This window comes from Pristiophorus japonicus, chromosome 1 (assembly GCF_044704955.1).
Source record: "Pristiophorus japonicus isolate sPriJap1 chromosome 1, sPriJap1.hap1, whole genome shotgun sequence".
NCBI classification, from domain to species: domain Eukaryota; kingdom Metazoa; phylum Chordata; class Chondrichthyes; family Pristiophoridae; genus Pristiophorus; species Pristiophorus japonicus.
The window spans coordinates 225,018,705-225,042,212 of NC_091977.1; the positions used below are offsets into that span (position 1 = coordinate 225,018,705).

Consider the following 23,508-nt stretch of genomic DNA (forward strand, 5'->3'; position numbering starts at 1 on the left):
CAATGGAGCTGGACACGGGTGCAAGCCAGTCCATCATGGGCAAAACGATTTTCGAAAGGTTGTGGTGCAACAAGGCCTCAAGGCCAGTCTTAACTCCAGTTCGCACGAAACTAAGAACTTACATGAAAGAACTGATTCATGTAATCGGCAGTGCTACCGTAAAGGTCTCCTATAATGGAGCGGTGCACAAGCTACCACTCTGTGTGGTACCGGGAGATGGTCCCACGCTGCTCGGCAGGAGCTGGCTGGGAAAGATAGGCTGGAACTGGGATGACGTCCGAGCGCTATCGCCCGCTGACGACACTTCATGTGCCCAGGTCTTAAACAAGTTTCCTTCGCTGTTCGAACCAGGCATCGGGAAATTCCAAGGAGCAAAAGTGCAGATCCACCTAATTCCGGGGGCGCAACCCATCCATCACAAGGCGAGCGCAGTACTGTACATGATGAGAGAAAGGGTAGAGATCAAGCTAGACCGGCTGCAAAGAGAGGGCATCATTTCCCCGATCGAGTTCAACGAGTGGGCCTGTCCCTGTCCTCAAGGGAGACGGCACGGTGCAGAATCTGTGGCGATTACAACGTAACTATCAATTGTTTCTCCCTGCAGGACCAATACCCACTACTAAAGGCCGACGACCTCTCTGCAACGCTGGCAGGAGGAAAGACGTTCGCGAAGCTGGATATGACTTCAGCCTCCAGCAGGAACTAGAGGAATCATCGAAGGCCCTCACTTGCATTAACATGCACAAAGGTCTTTGTGTTTATAACAGATGCCTGTTTGGAATCCGATCGGCGGCGGCGGTATTCCAGAGAAACATGGAAAGCTTTCTGATGTCGGTCCCGCACACTGTGGTCTTCCAGGACGACATCTTGGTCACAGGTCGGAACACAGTCGAGCATCTACAGAACCAGGAGAAGGTTCTTAGTCAACTCAACCGCGTGGGGCTCAGGTTAAAATGCTCAAAGTGCATTTCCTGGTGCCTGAAGTGGAGTTCCTGGGAAGGAGGATTGCAGCGGATGGGATTAGACCCACCAACGCGAAGACGGAAGCAATCGAGAACGCACTGAGGCCACAGAATGTGACGGAGCTGCGGTCGTTTCTGGGACTCCTAAACTACTTTGGTAACTTCTTACCAGGTCTCAGCACACTGTTAGAACCACTGCATGTCTTACTACAAAAAGGGGACGAATGGGTTTGGGGCAAAATCAAGAAAATGCCTTTGTAAAAGCAAGAAAATTGTCATGCTCAAACAAATTGCTTGTGTTGTATGATCCATGTAAGCGTTTGGTACTAGCATGTGATGCGTCGTCATATGGCGGCGGGTGTGTATTGCAACAAGCTAATGATTTCGGGAAACTGCAACCGGTTGCTTATGCATCCAGAAGTCTGTCTAAGGCTGAGCGAGCCTACAGCATGATTGAGAAAGAAGCATTAGCATGTGTTTATGTGGTAAAGAAAATGCATCAATACCTGTTTGGGCTAAAATTCAAATTGGAAACTGAACATAAGCCACTTATATCCCTGTTCTCCGAGAGTAAAGGGATAAATACCAACGCATTGGCCCACAGCCAGAGATGGGCACTCACAGTGTCTGGATACAACTACGCCATCCGCCACAGGCCAGGCACAGAAAACTGCGCCGATGCTCTCAGTAGGCTGCCATTGCCCACCACAGGGGTGGAAATGGCGCCCCCCGCAGATCTAGCCATGGTTATGGAAGCATTTGAGAGTGATCAATCACCGGTCACTGCCCAGCAGATCAAAACCTGGACAAGCCAGGACCCCTTATTATCTCTAGTCAAAAGCTGTGTGCTTCACGGGAGCTGGTCCAATGTCCCAGTGGAAATGCAGGAAGAGATAATGCCGTTCCAGCGGTGCAAAGATGAGATGTCTATACAGGCAGACTGCCTTCTGTGGGTCAATCGAGTAGTGATCCCCAAGAAGGGCAGAGACACCTTATCAATGACCTCCACAGTACCCACCCAGGCATCGTAATGATGAAAGCAATAGCCAGATCCCACGTGTGGTGGCCCAGTATCGATGCAGACTTAGAGTTCTGCGTTCACAGATGTAATACATGCTCGCAGTTAAGCAATGTACCCAGGGAGGTGCTGCTAATTTTATGGTCTTGGCCCTCCAAACCGTGGTCTAGGGTACACGTTGACTATGCAGGCCCGTTCTTGGGTAAAATGTTCCTCGTAGTTGTAGACGCGTACTCCAAGTGGATTGAATGTGAGATAATGTCGGCTAGCACATCCGCTGCCACTACTGAAAGTCTGCGGGCCATGTTTGCCACACACGGCCTACCCGATGTCCTGGTGAGCGACAACGGGCCATGTTTTACCAGTGCTGAGTTTAAAGAATTCATGACCCGTAACGGGATCAAACATGTCACATCTGCCCCGTTTAAATCAGCGTCCAATGGTCAGGCAGAGAGTGCAGTACAAACCATCAAGCAAGGCTTGAAGAGGGTAACTGAAGGCTATCTGCAGACTCGCCTATCCCGAGTCCTGCTTAGCTACCGCACGAGACCCCACTCGCTCACTGGGATCCCACCTGCTGAACTGCTCATGAAAAGAGCACTTAAGACAAGGCTCTCATTAGTTCACCCTGATCTACATGAACAGGTAGAGAGCAGGCGGCTTCAACAAAGTGCATACCATGATAGAGCAAATGTGTCATGCGAGATTGAAATCAATGATCCTGTATTTGTATTAAATTATGGACAAGGTCCCAAGTGGCTTCCCGGCACTGTCGTGGCCAAAGACGGGAGCAGGGTGTTTCGGGTCAAACTTTCAAATGGACTCATTCACCGGAAACACTTGGACCAAATCAAACTCAGATTCATGGACTATCCTGAGCAACCCACCTTGGACCCTACCTTTTTTGATCCCCGAACATACGAATCAGTGGCAACCGGCACCATGGTTGACCACAAAGCAGTACCCATCATCCACAGCAGCCCAGCAGGGTCTAACACACCAGGCAGCCCAGCAAGGCCAGCTGCACAGCAGCCCAGCGAGGGCCCAACAAATGATTCAACAACACCAGCTTTCACACTGAGACGATCAACCAGGGCAAGAAGGGCCCCAGATCGCCTCACATTGTAAAGAGTTACACTATTGATTTTGGGGAGGGGGCGGGGGGGGGGGGGAAAGTGTTGTTATACATGTAAACTTGTATTTACTCTATACAGCCCAAGAGGGCTCATTCCCCGGAGTCTCAAGGGATCCCATAATCCCTTGGGAGCTCAGGTATTTAAGGAGGCTTCACAGGTTAGAGAGGTACTCTGGAGACCTGCAATAAAATACTAAGGTCACACTTTACTTTGAGCTCACAGTGTTCAGTCTGACTCTTTCTCCATACACAACAGGCCGTTTGATTGACACCCCATCCACCACCTTAAGCATTCACTCCTTTCACCATTGAAAGCACTGTGTCTGCAGTGTGTACCATCTTCAAGATGCATTGCATCTTGCCAAAGTTTCTTTAACAGCACCTTCCAAACCCACAACCTTAGAAGGGCAAGGACAGCTGGCACATGGGAACATCATCACCTCCAAGTGCCCCTCCAAGTCACACACCATCTTGACTTGGAAATGTATCGCCGTTCCTTTATCGTTGCCGGGTCAAAAATCCTGGAATTCCCTCCCTAACAGCACTGTGGGAGTACCTTGACCACAGTTCAAGAAGGTCATCACCACCTTCTTAAGGGCAATTAGGGATGAGCAATAAATGCTGGCCTTGCCAGCGATGCCCACATCACAGGAATGACATTTTTAAAAGGTTCAAGGAGCCGTCTGGCACACTTCTGCTCCTATTTCTTATGTTCTTAAGAAAGGATGGAGCACCAATCTTGCATCTTGTGACATTATTGAGCATTCCCAAGTAGAGCATGAGGCAGATGCAAAGTGCTATATAAATGCAAGTTCTTTCTTTCTTTCTTTCTTTCTTTCTTTCTTTCTTTCTTTCTTTCTTTCTTTCTTTCTTACTTGTTGACTTTATGTATGAAAGACGGTGTCATGTAGGAGCAAATGTAATGAGACAATGATGTACGGATATGAACGCACATAATGAAGTATGAGTGAAATAGTATAATGCTGTTTTGTCCGATATATTCGTAATCTGAATTTTATAACCAAGTTTACAAACAATTACTTTTGTTTTTTGATTCTTAACCTGCTGGGAAGAAAAAAAACTGAAGCCCCTACTGTTCATAAAACAAAGGAGCAACAGTTAATGCAGAAAATGTTGATTCGTTCAGAAAATTGCTCAAGAGATTCCTGATACATAAGAGCACAGAAAGGCAGCTTGGATGAGATGAAAATAGATGCAGTTGTTTGTAACACCAGTCCACAAGATTGACTCACCATTAAACATGCTGGTTGGGCTGAATTGCCTTTTCTTGTCCTTTATCTATTTATATTTTAGTGTTGTAATGACTAATGATTGTGCTAATGTGCACTATTTATCAAATAGCAAGTGCTCATCTTTTTCACAAAATCATAACTTGCCTACATTACATTCTGTTCCCTGTTTGTGAATAGTGAATAATGTGTTTTTTCTTTCCTAATCTTTGTGTGAGTGTACATGAAGTACCAATCTGCTCTTGTGAAAATAATGGGCAGTTTGTAAAAAGTTCTGTAACCACTTCTAGCCTACTCCCAAACAACACAAAAATACATTCTATGGTGCTGTCACTGTGTGTTATGACAACCCCATCAACAACCCTTCGCCCACCCACTGCAAAAAAAATATAATGAACCAAATGCAGAATAAGATAAGAAGTAGCTAAATTGCTAGATATTATACATGAAGCACACTTTGGAGTATGCTTCAAGACTGTAACAGACCTCAAGGTTGAGTAGATGTGTTAGTCAAGCTTCGTCCTTGAGGGACATGATGTTACCTCAAGCTCTTTTTGGTACACACACAAGGTCTCGGCTATCTGGACAGACTGATAATAAAGTTGCCATATCAAGCTGACTGACATCACTGCTGCTCGCGTGTAGTAACGCAAACAATATATGTTAACGGTCCAGATTTTGCTGGAGGCACCACACTTTTAATTGTTCACTTGCTAGGCCAGAGCGGTTGGTTGGCAGTCATTAATGATTATCCCGTCGCTAAAAGAATACTAAACGCTGTTAATTACTCGACTTAACTTGCTGTGGCAAGTTTAATGGGTAATAAATGCAGCAACTTCAGGAAACTCACAGCGAGGTTGAGGGCGAGATGCCGTAGCAGCGTAAATTGGGCAGCAACTTGTGGCGATTTGCCACTCTCGCCGCATCTCTCCCTTGCCACAAGATGCTGGCCGATTTGCGTATTAGTAGTGGTGAATGCCATTATATCAATTTCACCATCTGAGGAGGGCAGCTGTGACCATTCTCAGGCTTATTAGATGATAACTGTGTGATTGGAGGCATAACACAACAAAACAAAATGATTAAGTGGTCAGGATGTATGTTGAAACTGTCTGCACCTTAACAACTCGCTGACGAAACACAGGTAGCCTATTATTTTAGACAATTGATTCATTGAGTGATTTCCCTCTCTAAGAAGATCTAATGTTTGAAGGTTAGAATTACTATTGCTCAAAGTGCCAAACGTTAGGGTTCTTTTTTGTTGCTGTTGTTGTTGTTGCTGGGATCACGAATATAATATTTTTTGTTAATATACATAACTTTTACATGCTCAATTATCTTTAAATTTGAAAAATCTGTCACTGAAAAATATAATATTTCATGGCCTGGATTTTGCAGTCAGCGGTGAACGAACAGCGATCGCCATTCATTACACTTACACTTGCTCGCCGACTTTCTGTGGGCTTTTGCACTGGAATTTGTGGTGACTAGAGAGCCAAAACCATGCAGCGCCCTCTACAGGGGATCTGGGACCTGTGTGAACAGGTTAAGCAACAGTGTGTCTCCTTAACCAATCAGATTGACGAATCCTTACTGAGGACACGCAGAGTCTGAACCCGGAAGAGTAAATTTGAATATTTAATTCAATACCAAATCAGATACAGAAAATGAAATAAAGAGTAGGAAAGAAAGGTTGAATTAAGAGAGAGAAAAAAGAGAGACAGAAAGAAAAATATTACATTGTAAATTTTTAAAAATTGTTTAAAATCTCCAACAATAATTACAATCTGAAGGAATTAGACTCCACACTTGTAAAAATTAATTTTCAGGGCGAGAGAGGTTGTTTGACAATAAATAGACTTATCATGCCATTAAAAATATACTTAAACTGGAATATACAAGCCCTAACTTTTTCTGGCGTGTTTAGTGGGTAACTAGTGGGTAAGTACCCCAACTTCGCACCCTTATATGGATTTCAAAGCCGAGTCTCACAGTGTGGTACCAGTGTAGGGAAGCTTGTGGAGGAGTAGGCCAAATCATACAGCATCTTCCTGATTTCCGCGTATAACTGCGCATGTGCGGACGCCGGAAGTTGCTGTGCGATTTACTCCATAATAACGGTGAGCACTGATAGCCTCACTGTTATTCTTACCGCAAAATCCGGGCAATATATGTTTTTTATTTAAGGGGTGATTTATTTGAAGAGAAAGTGTAAGCGAAATCTGCTTTTCATACAGTGTTAACATCTGACCATTGTCGTCCCTGTTTACTCCTTCCCCACCCCGAAAAAAGCAGTGCATCAGTTGGGGAAGTCAGCCCATGTCATTGGTGTAGGAGGAACACGCGGTATCTGCCGGCATCCTTGAGGCCTTTTGTGACCGGTGGGCACCACAGGAGAGGGTGTTCTGGATACTAGGTGTAATATTATTAAATTTGATAGTGTTTCCTTTGTTTTACAGTTTAGTTCTCTATATGAATTGTGCCCCTCTGAAAAGGGGAACTTTTGTTAGGGTATTTTTTTTGTTTCTTTTGATAACACTGGGGCAACCCAGCGTCTCCTTATTGGGTTTATTGAGAAAAGGCATGGCACTGGCGTGAATCCGGCGCTCACCATTGGCTGCGCTGATGAGCCGCTGTCATTCCGCGGGAGGGAAGTTCGCGTCTGTCACACGAGAGTGAAGTTTCAGTCAAAAGACAACACGGTTCAACTCAAAACTGCAAAACACGCTCTTGTCGGAGGAGGAGGAGGAATAAAGGACTTGAATGGTCCCAATATTAACGGACTTTTTGCCCCGACAGAACAACAACTTTGTGACCAAATTCATCTGTGCTTGGGGAGTGGAGACCAGCATAAAGAAGGATTTTTAATGCTCGAAACTAGCTCAATAGAAGAGGGGAGAACAACCTCAGGAACTACGAAGTAAACTGTCCATGTCGAGGTAAGTTTTTCAATAACATTAACTTTGAACAGCTCCTCAGCGGATGTTTTAATGTAACTGTTCTTAGTGTGTTTTAAACCCACAACGTTAAGTTTTTGCACAATTCACAGATCGGTGTATTTGTGTTTTTTTCCCGAGATTAGGATGTTTTATTTTAATGTGCAAAGCCAAACAATTTCAGTTTCTCGTGGGTTAACATTTGGAAAATATATATAGATATTTAAAATGAGCCTTGGCACAAAGGACAAAGTTGATAAACATCTGGGCAGAGCTGGAGGTGGTTTTATTTCAGTAAAACATCCGAGGGTTGGGGGTCTCAGGTTGGGGTTTGTGTGTTTTGCAGTCGACAGAAGTCAAGAAAAACTTTTGTTTTGAGGGGGAAGTTTTTTTGCATTTCCATTTGTTTAAGTCTCAATGCCCCAGGGATCGTGTTCTATCCATCACGTCGTAATCTCAGTGACTTCCATGCTCAATGTCTGTTTTGCATTGCAGGACTGAGGGTTGGGGGTCTGCAATACATGATTGGAGGAGGTGGGAATCAAAATACAAAGTAAAGAAACCCGGCTCTGTAGATATACATTTGTGTATGGATATGTTGTAAGAGTTTGGGACATTCAGTTGCAGAACCAAGGAGAAAATAACGTGCCGTGCACGCGCATGCTGATGACTGCACGGCGCGCGCGCGGAGTCTCACTCTCCGCTCGTGCACGCGCATGCTGATGACTGCACGGCGCGCGCGGAGTCTCACTCTCCGCTCGTGCGCGCGCTGCTGGCCCGGACATGCGCGTCCCCCAAAACGCGAGCTCCCGGGGAGTGCTCCAATGGGGCTGGCCGAATAGACTTCTCGGGTCGGGAACTGGTTCCACCGCTGCCTGCTTGTCGCTATGTTGTCAATATAATGACCTCATTACACCTGTTAGTGATGCCTTCACAACAACAACAACTTATATTTATATAGCGCATTTAACGTAGTAAAACGTCCCAAGACGCTTCACAGGCGCATTATGCGATAAAAGTTTGACACTGAGCCGCATAAATAGATATTAGCGCAGGTGAGCAAAAGCTTGGTCAAGGAGGTAGGTTTTAAGAAGCGTCTTGAAGGAGGAAAGAGAGGTAGAGATTTAGGTAGGGAGTTCCGGAGCTTAGGGCCTAGGCAACAGACTGCACGGCCACCAATGGTTGAGCGATTATAATCAGGGATGCGTAAAAGGGCAGAATTAGAGGAGCACAGATATCTCGAGGGGGGGTTTGTGAGGCTGGAGGAGATTACAGAGATAGGGAGGGGCGAGGCCATGGAGGGATTTGAAAATAAGGATGAGAATTTTGAAATTGAGACGTTGCTTAACCAGAAACCAATGTAAGTCACCAAGCACAGGGGTGATGGGCGAGCAGGACTTGGTGCGAGTTAGGACACAGGCAGCAGAGTTTTGGATGACCTCTAGTTTATTTGGGTAGAATGTAGGAGGCCAGCCAGGAGTGCATTGGAATAGTCAAGTCTAGAGTTAACAAAGGCATGGATGAGGGCTTCAGCAGCAGATGAGCTGAGGCAAGGACGGAGATGTCCGATGTTATGGAGGTGGAAATAGGCAGTGTTAGTTATGCTGCGGATATGTGGTTGAAAGCTAATTTCAGGGTCAAATATGACACCAAAGTTGCGAACAGTCTGGTTCAGCCTCAGACAGGAGTTGGGAGATGGATGGAGTCAGTGTATAGAGAACGGAGTTTGGGGCAGGGACCGAAAACGATGTCTTCCCAATATTCAATTGGAGAAAATTTCTGCTCATCCAGAACTGGATCTCGGACAAGCAGTCTGACAATTTAGAGATCGTAGAGGGGTCGAGAGAAGTGGTAGTGAGGTAGAGCTGGGTGACATCACCGTACATGTGGAAACTAACACTGTGTTCCGGACGATGTTGCCAAGGGGCGACATGTAGATGAGAAATAGGAGGGGCCAAGGATAGATCCTTGGGGGACGCCAGAGGTAATGATGTGGGGGCAGGAAGAGAAGCCATTGCAGGTGATTCTCTGGCTACGATTAGATAGATAAGAATGGAACCAGGCAAGTGCTGTCCCACCCAGCTGGATGACGGAGGAGAGGCGTTGGGGAAGGATAGAGTGGTCAACTGTGTCAAAGGCTGCAGACAAGGACGAGGAGGGAAAGTTTACCATTGTCACAGATATAAAGGATATCATTTGTGACTTTGATGAGAGCCGTTTCGGTACTGTGGCAGATGCGGAAACCAGATTGGAGGGATTGCGGGAAAGATGGGCATGGATTTAGGAGGCAACAACACGTTCAAGGACTTGAGAAGGGGGGTTGGTTTTTTGAGAGGGGTGATTTGAGGGAGAGGGGGCCAGTACCATGAACTATGTCAGCTAACATGGCAGCCAGAAAAGGAAGTTGGGTGGTCAGCAGTTTGGTGGGAATAGGGTCAAGTTCCACATCGGCAGCTGGCAGGGTTGCAGTAGGGTTTGAGATAGGGGGTAGGGGTTATGGGTAGCAGTTGGGGTAGGTGTTGGGGATTGGGATAGGGATTAGGGATTGGGATAGTAGTAGGTGTAGGGGCTGGGGTTGGAGTAAAAGTTGGGGTTAGGGGTTGTGGAAGCAGTTGGGGCTAGGGGTTGAAGTAGAAGTTGAGATTAGGGATTGGGGCAGCACTTGGATCAAGGGGTTAAGATTAAAGATTAGGGGTTGCGGTAGTGGTTGGGTCTAGAGGTAAGAGTAGGAGTTGAAGTAGAAGTAGGGGTTGGATACTGGTTGGGTCTAGATTTAATTTTTTGAAGAGGTAACCAAGAGGGTCGATGAGGTTAGTGCGTACGATGTCGTGTATATGGTCTTTAGCAAAGCTTTTGATAAGGTCCCACATGGTAGACTGGTCACAAAGATTAAAGCCCATGGGATCCAGGGCAAAGTGGCAAGTTGGATCCAAAATTGGCTTGGAGTTAGGAAACAAAGGGTAATGGTTGATGGATGTTTTTGTGACTGGAAGGATGTTTCCAGTGGGGTTCCACAGGGCTCAGTACTGGGTCCCTTGCTTTTTGTGGTATATATCAGCAATTTAGATTTGAATATAGGGAGTATGATTAAGAAGTTTGCAGACGACACTAAAATTGGCTGTGTGGTTGATAATGAAGAGGAAAGTCATGAGCTGCAGGAGGATCTCAATCTACTGGTCAGGTGGGCAGAGCAATGGCAAATGGAATTTAGAGAAGTGTGAGGTGATGCACTTTGGGAGGGCTAATAAGGAAAGGGTATACACATTAAGTGGTAGGCTACTTAATAGTGTAGATGAACAAAGGGACCTTGGAGTGCTTGTCCACAGATCCCTGAAAGTAGCAGGCCAGGTGGATAAGGTGGTTAAGAAGGCATACGGAGTCCTTGCCTTTATTGGCCAAGGCATAGAATATATGAGCAGGGTGGTTATGCTTAAGTTGTATAATACTTTGGTTCGGCCACAGCTGGAGTACTGCGTGCAGTTCTGGTCGCCGTATTATAGGAAAGACGTGATTGCACTAGAGAGGGTGCAGAGGAGATTTACTAGGATGCTGCCTGGAATGGAGAATCTTAGTTATGAGGACAGATTGGATAGGCCGGGTTTGTTCTCATTGGAAAAGAGGTTGTTGAGAGGAGACCTCATTGGGGTGTACAAAATATTGAGGGGCCTGGACATAGTGGATAGTAAGGGCTTATTTCCACTGGTGGAGGGGTCTATTATGAGGGGACATAGTTTTAAGGTGGGTGGTGGAAGGTTTAGAGGGGATTTGAGGAAGGGCTTCTTTACGCAGAGGATTGTGGGGATCTGGAACTCACTGCCTGGAAGAGTGGTGAATGCAGAAACCCTCAGCACTTTTAAGAGCTGGTTGGATGGGCACTTAAAGTGCAGTAACCTGCTGGTAATAGGGATTAGACTGGATAACCTTTTGTTAGCCGGCGCAGATATAATAGTAAGTACTGCAGGGAATAGAATACAGCCAGGGTGATCTGCTGGACTAGTTTCGATCGCCTGGATGGGTCAGAGAGGAATTTTCCCAGATATTTTTCTCCCTAAATTGGCCTAGGTTTTTATCTGGTTTTTAACTCTCCCAGGAGATCACATGGCTCTGGTTGGGGTGGAGTGTAGAAGGTTTCAGTATACGGGGTGTCACAGTTGTGTGAGGTGGACTGGTTGGGCTGGGTGCTTTTTGTCTTTCCGCCATTGTTCATTGTTCGTAGGGTTATATGTAACCTTCAGGGCTGCTGACTGAGAGCCATGCGGCTCTTTGTCGGTCGGCATGGACACGATGGGCTGAAATGGCCTCCTGCACTGTAAATTTCTGTGTTTCTAGGAGTAGGCGTAAGGGGTTAGTGGTGGGGGTTAAAGGTTCTGAGTAGCGGTTGGGGTTAGGGGTTGGGATTGGGGAACAAGGTCAAACAGTCCCCCAAGTGACTGACTTCATGGTCCTTGAGTCTCTGTAGAGGGTTGAAGCTAATGTCACTGTAGGTCTAGTAAAGCATGCCAATGTTCTGTTTACTCTATTATTATTTTGTGGACAGTATTATTAAAAAGAAGACATAGTTTAGGTTTTAATCATTGTGGAAGTCTAGAAGACCTACAATTGTAATTTGGGGAGGTCTGGGGCTGAGTGCAATGCCACTGGTTGTCATGGCAATAGCGATGCACTCTGAACAGTTCACGTTTTTTACATGTTTGGGTTGTGAAGGTTTTGAACTTTTACGATTGCTCACTGTTCTCTTGAGTCAGCCAACAATATGTTGATTCACTGGTTATTGACAGTTTTAATGAGGGTGAGGTATTGGTTCTGGGGATTAAATACTGTTAGCTCTGGAATTCACTCCTTAAGCCCCTCCGCCTCTCTCGCTCCTCTTTTGAGACGTTGCTTAAAACCTACCTCTTTGACCAAGCTTTTGGCCACCTGTCCTAATATTTCCTTATGCGACTTGGTGTCAAATTTTGGTTGGTGATCGATCCTGAGAAGTGCCTTGAGATGTTTTACTACATTAAAGGCGCTTTATAAATGCAAGTTGTTGTAGGTATAATCTAATGTAAATATGAGCTGCTCACAGAAAAGAGGAGAGGGTTACACAGCCAGAATTAATTGACTTATACCTGAGTGAATGTGAAGATTGTCACTAAAATAAATGAAAAATGGATATTGTATATGAAATAATTGAGAACAAGAAGGAAAATGATTAGTTATGCTCAACCTAAAATAATAACATTCAAAAGAAATTGCTTACAGGATAACTTAAGGATTAAGAATTGTTATGTCTTTTAAGGTGAGAGGACAATATGACCTAAAATTCATTTGGACCCATTTTCAGGCTGAAAATTGGTCCTCCGGCCTTATCGGCATAATTTCAGTGAGCTGTGGGCACTAAACCGACATTCAGAGCCAGCTGACCAATTCTTGCTACGACATTAGCAGCGACTTTAATGTTGGTCCTTTGGGGAGAGGGGGAGGAGGGTGGAGGGAGAATTGGTTAGCGGGAGGAATTGGATGGGGGGTGGTGAATTGAAGGGGATGGGCCTCATCACAGGCTGGCGGGGGCTGCAATAGTGCTGTCGAGCCAGGAGGAGCAGGAGTGAATTCAAATTGAAAAATGTACCTCGTTGTTAGCTGCCTCCAGCGGTCCCTTTTAAAGACTGCAGCAAGAACTTGAACAACTGAGGGCAGCGTGCATGTGCTGACAGATTTGAGAAGTGTAAAGTCCTGTCCCCTCAGTACAGATTCACACGAGGCATGTAGTGAAGTCAAGGTCACTCTGGACCTGCACCTTTATTTCACAGCTCTGGAATGCTGCACTTGCCTGAGACCTGTCCTTATATACCTGTCTCTTGCAAGTGCACCCCTGGTGGTAAGGTATGCTGATGGTTACAGGTCATATCTTATTACAGTCATGTATAGCATGTTAGGATACAGTTATATATAATAATGTAAGATACATGACATCACCCTCCCCCAAGGTCTTATTGTCTTTATAGGTTCAGTCTCTCAGGTGGTCTATGCTCTCGCGTGGAGCGTCTGAGTTGTGGTTCAGTTGTTTACCTTGGTGTCTGTTTTTCTTTGGGTGTGGTTGCTGGTATCTCGCCTGGGCTGTCTGTTGGGATTGCCCTTTCCTCAGGTTGTTCCCTCTGTCTGTCCACCAGGTGTGGTGCGAGTTCCACATTGTAGTCTGCCTCTGGTTCCGCAGTGTTGTTGGTAAATGCTTTTGACTTGGTCTACATGCCTCCGGCAGGTTTTGCCATTGTCCATTTGTACTACCAGTAGCCTGTTTCCTTCCTTGCCCATTACTGTCCCTGCAAGCCATTTGGGACTCCTGCCATAGTTTAGTACAAACACTTTGTCCCCTATCTCATTCCATCTCCCCCTCGAATTTCTGTCATGGTACTCAGTCAGCTTACGGCGCTTTGCCTCAACGATTTCGTGCATGTCTGGGAGGATTAATGAGAGCCTTGTTTTTAAAGTCCTTTTCATCAACAGTTGCGCGGGGGGGATCCCAGTCAATGAATGCGGACGAGATCTGTATGCCAGCAGCAGTCGCGACAGGCAACCCTGCAGCGTGGGACCTTGGATTTTAAGCATGCCTTGTTTAATGATTTGCACTGCTCTCTCCGCCTGGCCGTTGGAGGCCGGCTTGAACGGTGCCGTCTTGACATGATTTATGCCGTGGTCAATTATAAAGTCTTGGAATTCTGCGCTGGTGAAGCACGGACCATTGTCACTGACCAATATGTCAGGGATTCCGTGCGTTGCAAACATGGTTGTGAGGCTCTCCACAGTGGTGGAGGTTGTGCTCGAGTTTAAAATGATGCATTCGATCCACTTTAAAAATGCATCTACAACAACGAGGAACATTTTGCCCATGAATTGGGCCAGCATAGTCTATGTGCACCCGCGACCACGGTTTGGTAGGCCAGGGCCAGGGGCTCAGTGGAGCCTCCCTGGGGGCATTGCTAAGTTGGGCACAAATGGTGCACCTTCGGACGCAGAGCTCCAAGTCCGCGTCAATACCAGGCCACCAGACGTGGGATCTGGCTATGGCCTTCATGAGAACGATCCCGGGGTGCTCGTGGTGGAGCTCCCGGAAAAATGCCTCTCTGCCTCGCAGAGGCATGACTACTCGGCTGCCCCACATCAGGCAGTCTGCTTGTAGTGATAGCTCATGCATGCACCTGTGAAAAGGTTTTAATTCCTCGGGGCAGGCATCGCGAGCCTCTGCCCAGTCGGTTAGGACACATCTTTTTACTAAGGATAACTTGGAGTCGCTGGCCATCCAGGCTCTGATTTGGTGAGCCGTCATGGGCGAACCTGTGGACTCAAAGGCATTGATTGCCATGACTATCTCACAGTCCTGTTCGTCAGACCCTTCTGTGTTCGCCAGGGGTAGCTTGCTGAGCGCGTCGGCACAGTTGTCTGTGCCTGGTCTGTGCCTTATGGTATAGTCGTAGGACGCCAGCATGAGTGCCCACCGTTGAATTCGCGCCGAGGCGTTGGCGTTTATTGCCTTGCTCTCAGATAGGAGGGACGTGAGAGGCTTGTGGTCGGTTTCTAACGTGAACTTGGCCCTGAAAAGGTATTGGTGCATTTTTTTGACACCTCCTTCTCTACCATTCCGTACCCGCGCTCTTCCCGCGAAAGTGAACTGGAGGCATAAGCTATGGGTTGTAATTTGCCCGCACTATTGACATGTTGCAAAACGTACCCGACCCCATATGCTGACGCATCGCATGTGAGAACTAGCTTTTTACCTGGATCAAAGAAAGTCAAAACACTGTTGGAACACAGAAGGTTGCGTGCCTTATTGAAGGCGCGTTCCTGGGCATCCCCCCAAAACCAATCGCACCCCTTCCTGAGTAGCACGTGGAGAGGCTCCAGCAGCGTGCTTAAGTTCTGCATAAAGTTCCCAAAGTAATTGAGTAGCCCGAGAAAGGCGCGCAGTTCTGAGACATTCCGGGGCCTGGGTGCCAGGCGAATTGCTTCTGTTTTGGACTCTGTTGGGCGGATTCCATCAGCGGCAATCCTTCTGCCCAAAAATTCAACCTCGGGTGCGAGAAACAGGCTCTTGGATTTCTTGACTCGTAGGCCTACCCGATCCAACTGCTTTCGTACTTCCTCCAAATTATGGAGATGGGAGTCGGTGTCCCTGCCCGTGATAAGTACGTCGTCTTGAAATACAACTGTCCCTGGGATGGACTTGAGCAGACTCTCCATGTTGCGCTGGAATATGGCAGCTGCCGAACTGATGCCGAATGGGCATCGATTGTACATGAAAAGGCCTTGATGTGTGTTGATGGTGGTGAGTAGCTTGGATTCCTTGGTCAATTCTTGCGTTATATAGGCAGATGTGAGATCTAATTTTGAGAAAAGTTTACCTCCAATGTGGCAAATAAGTCTTCCGCTCTGGGCAGCGGGTACTGGTCCTGTAGGGAGACTCTGTTTATGGTAGATTTGTAGTCCCCACAGATTCGTACGGATCCATCAGGCTTCATGACTGGGATGATGGGACTTGCCCAGTCGCTAAATTCCACAGGTGATATAATGCCTTCCCGCATTATATCACCTATCTAGTTCATGTTCAATCTTTTCCCTCATTACATAGGGTACAGCTCTGGCCTTGTGATGGACCGGTCTAGCATCCTGTGTGATGTAGATTTTGACTTTGGCCCCTTTGAAAGTGCCCACACCTGGCTGAAAGAGATGTTCAAATCGTTGAGCAGGAGGTCCGTTCCTCTAATGACATGGCATGGACATCATCCCGTTTCCAGTTTAGTTTTTGCCAGCCAGCTTCTCCCCAGCAGTGCTGGGGGATCTCCGGGGACAATCCACAGGGGAAGTCTGTTCACTGTCCCTTTCTGTGTGACAGAGAGCATGGCGCTGCCGAGGACTGGTACGATTTCTTTGGTATAGGACCTTAGTTTGGTGTCGACCCTTGTGAGTTTTGGTCTGTCTCTTTTATCGGCCATAGTTGTTCAAATTGTTGAGCCCCCATGAGAGATTGACTCGCTCCCGTATCCAGCTCCATGTTGACAGATATCCCGTTGAGTAGGACCCTCATCATTATAGGAGGTGTCCTGTTGTAGGAGCAGCAGCCATTGATCGTGTTGACCCGCTGTACATTGGTGTCCCGGGTACTGTCCCCACTACCTTCTGGTCCACTTTCCGACCCATCCGATTCATATACCAGCCGAGCTGCCGTTTTTTTGCGCTTGTGGGCCAAATGCCCTGTATATTCACAATTTCTGCAAACAGCCTGCTGAAATCGACATCCTCTTGACGAGTGCCCACCCCCACATCTCCAGCACAGACCTGTTCCATTGTTCAAAGTGTTCCCAAAGAATGAGCTGCGTCTGGCTGATCTCTCTTGAGCTTCTCTCAGTTTGTAGTTGATTGCTCGCATTGTGGGTTGATGAGGTGTGAACGGCCGTTCCTGTGGCCCTTGATGGCTTCTGCCTGCTGTCGAGAGCCTGTTCTCCCGGTTTTGTCTGTGTGTGGGGATAGCAGCTTGTTTAATGCTGTGAACTTCTTGTTCCGATATTTCGTTAGTTGTCGTACCTGCATTGTAAATCAACCTCGTTTCTTCTTCCCCTACCAAGAATGTCTGTGCAACCAGTGCTGCTGCCTCTAAGGTCAGGTTCTTGGTCTCTATGAGCTTTCGGAATAGGCCTGCGTGGCCTATTCCTTCAATGAAAAAGTCTCTCAGCATTTCTCTCCTTAGTTCATCGGAGAACTCATAAACTAGCCAACCTCCGAAGTTCCGCCATGAAGTCGGGTATGCTCTGGCTCACACAGCATCTGTAGTTGTAGAACCTGTGTCTGGCCATGTGTAGGCTGCTCGCTGGCTTCAGGTGATCTCTTACCAATGTGCTCAATTCTTCAAATGACTTGCTTGCTGGTTTCTCGGGTGCCAACAGATCCTTCATTAAAGCGTATGTTTTTGAGCCACAGCTGGTCAAGAGATGAGCTCTTCTCTTGTCTGCCTTATCGTCGCCTAACCAGACTTTGGTTACAAAGCTTTGCTGGAGCCTTTCTATAAAGTCCCCCCAATTGTCTCCCGCATTGTACTTTTCATCTGATCCATTGTTCACCATTCTGTGGATTCTGTAATCCCGTAACTCGTCGCCACTGTAAGGTCCTGTCCCCTCAGCACAGATTCACACGAGGCATGTAGTGAAGTCAAGGTCACTCTGGACCTGCACCTTTATTTCACAGCTCTGGAATGCTGCACTTGCCTGAGACCTGTCCTTATATACCTGTCTCTTGCAAGTGCACCCCTGGTGGTAAGGTATGCTGGTGGTTACAGATCATATCTTATTACAGTCATGTATAGCATGTTAGAATACTGTTTTATATAATAATGTAAGATACATGACAAGAAAGGACCATGAACCAGGCCATAGGCCCCTCATTGTAATTGTCAGCTGTGGCTCGCCTCTGAGTCAGAAGGTTGTGGGTTTGAGTCTCACTCCAGAGAATGGAGCACAACAACTAGGCTGACGCTCCCAGTGCAGTACTGAGGGCGTGCTGCACTGTCGGCGGTATCTTTTTTCGGAGAAGATGTTAAACCGACGCCCCATCTGCCCCCTCAGGTGAAATAAAAGATCCCACAGCACTATTTCAAAGACGAGCAGAGGAGTTCTCCCTGGGGCCTGGCCAATATTTATCCCTCAACCACCACACACAAACAGATTATCTGGTCATTTTCATATTACTGTTTGTGGGACCTTGCAGGGATCAAATTGGCTGCTATGTTTCCTACAAAAAATGTTTTGGGAAATCCTGAGGTGTGAAAGGCACTGTATGAATGCAAGTCTTTTCCTTCCTTAGTATATACAGGAGACTGAACATCAGTTTCAGGTGGCCACCAGGGACGCCTGAATATTGCCTGCGCTAATTTGGTATTGGATGTAATTTAGGGACGGGAAATAGTGATGCAAAATTGGTTGTTTTTATGCCCAAAATGTTGGCTAAATGGGCCTAAGTTCTTCCACCTACTAGTCCGAAGCTGCAAAGTAACTGCCTGTCACACTCTGCCTGTCAGGAGAGAAAGAAAGAAAGACTTGCATCTATATTGTGCCTTGAACAACCTCGGGATGTGCTTTACAGCCAATGAAATACTTTTTTGAAGTGTAGTCACTGTTGTAATGTCGGAAACACAGCAGCCAATTTGCACACAGCAAGCTCCCACAAACAGCAATGTGATAATGACCAGGTAATCTGTTGTTAGGTTAAAAACAGAAAATGCTAAAAAACTCAGCAGGTCAGACAGCATCTGTGGAAAGACAAACAGAGTTGTCATCGACCTGAAACGTTAAATCTGATTTTCTCTCCAAAAATGCTGCCTGATGTGCTGAGTGTTTCCAGCATTTTCTGTTTTTTATTTCAGATTTCTAGCATCTGCAGTATTTTATTTTGATTGATTTCTTTTGTGATGTTGGTTGAGGGATAAGTATTGGCTAGGGCACCAGGGAGAACTCCCCTGTTCTTTTTCAAAATAATGGCATGGGATATTTTGCATCCATCCGAGAGAGCAGAGAGGGCCTTGGTTTAACACCTCATTTGAAAGACAGCACCTCCGACAGTGCAGCACTGGAGTCTCAGCCTAGATTTTTGTGCAGAAGTCTCTGGAGTAGGACTTGAACCCCCAACTTACTGAGACTGAGGTGAGAGAGGTGCTACCCACTGAGCCATAGTACACTGCATGTGCACGCACTGTTGTCGCGACAGCTAAGTTAACATTGGAAAAAGCGAATGGGATCATCTGAACATAAGAACATAGAAACATAGAAATTTACAGCGCAGCAGGAGGCCATTTTGGCCCATCGTGTCCACGCCGGTCGACAAAGAGCCACATGGCCCTCGGTCATCAGCCCTGAAGGTTACATACCAGACAGGTAAAGAGCATCCGGCCCAATCAGTCCACCCCATAAAACTGCGACACCCCATGCATCGCAACATTTTACACACCTCCCCAACCGGAGCCATGCGATCTCCCGGGAGAGGAAAAAAAAATAAAAACCCAGGCCAATTAGGAAACATAAAACCTGGGAAAATTCCTCTCCGACCCATCCAGGCGACCGAAACTAGTCCAGGAGACCACTCTGGCAGTATTAGAGTCCCTGAAGTACTTACCATTGTATCTGTGCCAGCCAACAAGAGCCACTCATCAGCTCTAGGTCATAACTCTGCAGGTACGGCACTTCAAGTGCCCATCCAAGCACCTTGTAAATGTGGTGAGGTTTTCTGCCTCTACCACCTTTCCAGACAGTGAGTTCCAGACCCCCACAACCCTCTGCGTGATGAAGTTTCCCCTCAAATCCCCTCTGAACCTTCCACCCACCACCTTAAACCTTTGCGCCCTCATAATTGACCCCTCCACCAATGGAAATAGGCCCTTGCTAGACACTATATTCAGGCCCCTCAAAATTGTATACACCTCAATGAAGTCTCCCCTAAGCCTCCTCTGTTCCAATGAGAACAAACCCAGCCTATCCAATCTGTCCTCATATCTAAGATTCTCCATTCCAGGCAGCATCCTCGTAAATTTCCTCTGCACGCTCTCCAGTGCAATCACATCCTTTCTATAATACGGCAACCATAAGAAACATAAGAAATAGGAGCAGGAGTAGGCCATTTGGCCCCTCCAGCCTGCTCTGCCATTCAATAAGATCATGGCTGATCTGATCTGATCTTGGCCTCCTGTCCCCTTCTCATAATCCTTGACTCCCTTATCATTCAAAAATCTGTCTATTTCTGTCTTAAATATATTCAATGACCCAGCCTCCACAGCTCTCTAGGGTAGAGAATTCCAAACATTCCTCCTCATCTCCATTTTAAATGGGCGGTCCCTTATTCTGAAACTATGCACCCTAGTTCTAGATTTCCCCACGAGAGGAAAATTCCTCTCTGCATCTACCTTGTTGAGCCCCCTCAGAATCTTATACGTTTCAATAAGATCACCTCTTATTCTTCTAAACTCCAATGACTATAGACCCCATCTGCTTTCTCATTCCATCAAGAAAACGCGATTCTAAATTTATCAAATGACCATGAAACCCCAACAGACTGAGCACTTTCAAAGCCAGTTTCTGATTGGCGTTTTCTGAGGTTGGCGTTGTACTCGAAGGATATCTTCCCACTTGGCCTAAATGCTCTCGTTAGTCAGATCAAGCATTGCACCACAGAAACTGCCCTGCATTCTCGCAAACCTTGGCATTATAATTGTGGCATAATATAGCTTTAAATGGTAACTATGTCGGGTAATTGGTTTGAGTTGGTTGCCAGTTATATATTTTTCATTGGAGACAAACTGTTATTAGGAAAACCCTCACCAATAACTTGTAAAATCAGACATTGTTTAGCATTGGCCCTTTTTAATCTCATTTAGAGAAAATGACTGACACTGGCCCTCGACCAATAAATAGCTTTCGAAATTAAGTTCTTCGCAAAATCGCAAGGTAGTGTTTTTTCTGTCATTACTTAACATGACACAAAATTAGTTCATACTTGACTAGCAAGTGCTCCGTAATAAACAACTCTTCCTTTAGGTTGATCAACTTGGCATGTTGTACTGGCATTTAATCAAAATGCACACTGTTGTTTGTTTGCTTGGTATTTATGGGGCAAAGTAATGAATCCTATTTCAGAACCTTTTTAAAATTTACAAACTAGCATAATCTGGAATAGTTACTCGTTTTAGTTGTACTAGTCAATGCATACGTTGATGTGTAAAATTCCCCCATATCAGTTTAAAATGGTTAGGTTGGTATGGTGAAATTTACAAAAAAAAAACACCATTCAGTTTTGCGGAAGAGATTCTGAAACCGTAGCAGTGAAAGAATTCTGTGCTAAGCTCTTGAATGCTATGGGGTGAAAACAATTTTAGTCACAGTGATCCTACTAAAGCAAGCTCGGTGGACTTGGTTGATGTGAAAGCTTGCTTCGCACAATGAGCCTGAAGTGACAGTAATCATAGCGCCACACTGTTCATGTGACGGCAGTACAAAGGAGGCATTATTAACGGCTGGTGGGCATTGCATGGCAGTTGTGGTCACACTCAACTTGGCAGCCTAAAGGGAGTCTGAAACTCTCGGAACTAAATCCGACCAGTAGACTTATTTAGAATGTCTTGCTACTCGCAGCAAATATATCTGTGCTCTAAATGTGATAAGTAGTAAACAAAAATACCGATCATGTCAGCTCTAAGTGGCATTAGTATTTAAATAATTGTTAGTCCGTCATGATGATCAGAAACTTTTATATATAATATTGCACCACCTTAGCGGGGGAAAAAACTGGATGAGAATTTTCTAAATTTCACCATTACACGTTTATCACATGCACACCAGTCACACCATTAAGTAGACGTGATGCACACAGCTAAAGAATGTTTAATGAATAAAGTTTGACCACCTCTGTACCACAGTTGTGTTCGATAATACAATATTTGCAACAAAAATAATGTTGGAATCGTAAATTATGTCCATGTAGAAAATTGTGAGTTGCCTAAAGAATTTGGACCTTTGGTCATATGCAGTGTGCAGTTTAGTGATATTGATAACTTTAAAAAAAAAAGGAGGGAGAGAGAAAACAGGGAATTATAGACCGGTTAGCCTGACATCGGTAGTGGGGAAAATGTTGGAATCAATTATTAAAGATGAAATAGCAGCGCATTTGGAAAGCAGTGACAGGATCGGTCCAAGTCAGCATGGATTTATGAAAGGGAAAGGGAAATCATGCTTTAGAAATCTTCTAGAATTTTTTGAGGATGTAACTAGTAGAATGGACAAGGGAGAACCAGTGGATATGGTGTATTTGGGCTTTTGACAAGGTCCCACACAAGAGATTAGTGTGCAAAATTAAAGCACATAGTATTGGGGGTAATGTATTGATGTGGATAGAGAACTGGTTGGCAGACAGGAAGCAAAGAGTAGGAATAAACGGGTCCTTTTCAGAATGGCAGGCAGTGACTAGTGGGGTACCGCAAGGTACAGTGCTGGGACTCCAGCTATTTACAATATACATTAATGATTTAGACGAAGGAATTGAATGTAATATCTCCAAGTTTGCAGATGACACTAAGCTGGGTGGCAGTGTGAGATGTGAGGAGGATGTTAAGAGGCTGCAGAGTAACTTAGACAGGTTAGGTGAGTGGGCAAATGCATGGCAGATACAGCATAATGTAGATAAATGTGAGGTTATCCACTTTGGTGGCAAAAACAGGAAGGCAGAATATTATCTGAATGGTGACAGATTAGGAAAAGGGGAGGTGCATCGAGACCTGGGTGTCATGGTACATCAGTCATTGAAAGTTGGGATGCAAGTACAGCAGGCGGTGAAGAAGGCAAATGGCATGTTGACCTTCATAGCTAGAGGATTTGAGTATAGGAGCAGGGAGGTCTTACTGCAGTTGTACAGGGCCTTGGTGAGACCACACCTTGAATATTGTGTTGAGTTTTGATCTCATCTGAGGAAGGACATTCTTGTTATTGAGGGAGTGCAGCGAAGGTTCACCAGATTGATTCCCGGGATGGCAGGATTGACATATGAAGAAAGACTGGATCGACTAGGCTTATATTCACTGGAATTTAGAAGAACGAGAGGAGATCTCATAGAAACATATAAAATTCTGACGGGATTAGACAGGTTGGATGCAGGAAGAATGTTCCCGATGTTGGGGAATCCAGAACCAGAGGCCACAGTCGAAGGGTAAGGGGTAAGCCATTTAGGACCGAGATGAGGAGAAACTTCTTCACTGAGAATTGTGAACCTGTGGAATTCCCTACCACAGAAAGTTGTTAAGGCCAGTTCGTTAGATATATTCAAAAGGGAGTTAGATGTGGCCCTTCTGGCTAAAGGGATCAAGGGGTATGGAGAGAAAGCAGGAATGGAGTACTAAAGTTGCAAAAATGATCAACCATGATCTTATTGAATAGTGGTGCAGGCTCAAAGGGCCGAATGGCCTACTCCTGCACCTATTTTCTATGTTTGTCTTAATTGCCATGTACAGATCTGCCCCTTCAGCTTTTTGATCAATTGATAGTATTGAACAGACCGTGATTGTAGTTAATTTACTTTGGTACAACCATGGCTCAGTGTGTAGCACTCTCACCTCTGAGTCAGAAGGCTATGGGTTCAAGTCCCACTCCAGAGACTTGAGCACAAAAATCCGAGGGAGTGCATCACTGTCAGAAGTGTCTCCTTT

At 45.8% G+C, this 23,508-nt stretch overlaps 1 protein-coding gene across 2 annotated transcripts in view; it reads left to right on the forward strand.

Annotated features, from left to right (window-relative positions):
- Positions 1-7,063: 7,063 nt before the first annotated feature.
- megf10 (multiple EGF-like-domains 10) overlaps positions 7,064-23,508 on the forward strand; it is a 293,005-nt gene continuing 276,560 nt past the window's right edge. For both annotated transcript variants that reach the window (XM_070887065.1, XM_070887086.1), the window contains exon 1: positions 7,064-7,304. The gene's annotated coding sequence lies outside the window, so the exon portion shown is untranslated. The remainder of the gene's footprint in view (positions 7,305-23,508) is intronic.